At 33.0% G+C, this 2,165-nt stretch overlaps 1 pseudogene; it reads left to right on the forward strand.

Annotated features, from left to right (window-relative positions):
- The first annotated feature begins 338 nt into the window (after window positions 1–338).
- LOC145116706 (SKP1-like protein 14 pseudogene) lies at window positions 339–878 on the forward strand (annotated as a pseudogene).
- Window positions 879–2,165: the final 1,287 nt, after the last annotated feature.

Here is a 2,165-nt window from a genome sequence, read left to right on the forward strand (position 1 = left end):
ATAACTTTTGTAGTTTTGAGTTTTGACATGACTTAGAGGGCTTGTTTTGTGCATATTCAATAGTCACGAATCTTCCGATTTTTGGATTCCGTTACGTTCGGTTGAGTTGGATTAATCTTCTTTTTTGATATATTTGATTTTGAAAACTTTCCATATATTGTTTTTAGAGTTTGATTTGCTTTCTATTTTCTTTATTATAAATAGGGGTTAATGTTTTGTATTTTTTTCATTCACAACATACAAGTATTAGAGTATTTTCCCCTGTTTCCATCAATGATGAACACTTCTGCTCTCTAAATTCTTGTAAACTCTATATTTCCGATCATCTCACCGCCGCAATGTCATCTGTGTCATCGTCGCCATGGTCAAGGACAATCGTTTTGATGAGCTCCGACGGAGAAACGTTTGAGATTTACGAAGCAGAGGCACAGCCATTACTAGCAATAAAAAATTTGATAAAACCCGATTGCAATAAAACCTGCATCTCTATCGCCGATGTCACCAGAAACACCCTCGCCATGATCATCAGCTACTGCCGGGTGCACGCCGAATTCGCCGACAACGATGAACTTCTAACGTCGTTCGACAGGATGTTCCTTGACGTAGATGATGCGACTCTACATGATCTGAAAGACGCCATTTTATTTCTGAATATCCGGAGCTTGATTCCTTTGATAAATCAAGCTCTCGCTAACAGGAAAATCAAGGATAACTCTAAGGAATACGTCTGCGATACTGAAAGATTCAAGATCAAGAGCAACATCTCGCAGGAGGAGGAACCGGAGGTCCGCCGTGAAAATATATGGCATTTTGATAAAAGTAAAACCCCCTCTGCGTTAAGGAAGCGGAGAACCACCGTGAAACCAAATTTCGAGTGATTTTTTTTTTCTTTATGCGCCATTCTTCGATAGAAAATTTGATGTTTTATTTTATTTTATTTTTATTGGTTTCGAATTCAAGAAAATCAATTTGTATCTCAAATCTATAAAACGGTTGCATAACGTTTGTCCCTTGTTATACTCATAACGTATTGCTGATCAAACAGTTTCATTACTAATTTTAATGTATGCAATACAATTTCGGGCCCCTTAAAGGACATGGCCCTTTACAGTGGCACATGCCTAAGGCCGACCATTATTCTTACTTTTATTTTCCTTAACATTTTTAACCAAGTTTTGTTTGAGAATAGAATTTAGGAGTAAGCACGGTGTGGTGCAGTTTTAGATCGAAACTAAAACAAAAATTGTTGGTTTTTAATTTGAAAAACCAAATATTCACTTTTTGTTTTGATATTCTTCTAAACCACCATTGGAAATATGAGGATGATCTTAAATCTTGACGCATAATTTTGAACTAAAACAATGGAGAAGTGGCGTGGATGTGTTGTATAATTCGCTTCTTATTGTCCATGTCATCTGTAATGTTTTCTTTTGAAACTAAAACTTATAGTCGCGCCATATTTTTAAAGTTCCGGGTTAAATGGTTGCATTATTTGGTTTATAATTTAAAGAGTAAATGGAAAATTATTTGGTTTATAATTTAAAGAGTAAATGGAAAATTTAGTCCCTGTTGCTTGAAAAAAATTATGGATAAAGTCTATTTTTTTTTTTTAACTTGTATCACTAGTCTAAAATAAAATCTTTTCTGGATTTAGTTTTGACCAACATGAAAAGACGCTTTTACCCTTCTTATATATATTTTTTCCTTTTTTCTATATTTATTTTAATATGCTTAATTATTTAGTTTTGGGAGGAACAAAGTCGATTTATAAAAAAAAATTATTTTAATATCTGGTATGCAAGAAATGATCTAATCTTCAACAAGAGACGCTTTTCTATTTCAAGAATTGTAGATGGTATTACTTTTATGTTGTATGTTTGAGGAAAATATAGGGGTAAAACGTTCAAATCCCTTGGGCATATTGGTGTCAACCTCCCCTCAACTTTGTATAAACTCGCTGAGAAAATGATTTAAAAATGTAACGAAGTTTTCAAAATATATAAAAAAGACCATAATTTTCTTTTTAGTACACAAAATACTATTAAAGTATATTTTTTTGTATACATAATACCAACGAAGTACACATGTGTTCAAATAAAACTTTGTAGTAACTGATTACCTCAGGTAAACGCAAAAATAACTTCAAAGGGTAATGAAGTTTCCAA

Source organism: Lactuca virosa, chromosome 1 (genome assembly GCF_052849685.1).
Source record: "Lactuca virosa cultivar CGN04683 chromosome 1, Lactuca_virosa_CGN04683_v6, whole genome shotgun sequence".
Lineage (NCBI taxonomy): Eukaryota > Viridiplantae > Streptophyta > Magnoliopsida > Asterales > Asteraceae > Lactuca > Lactuca virosa.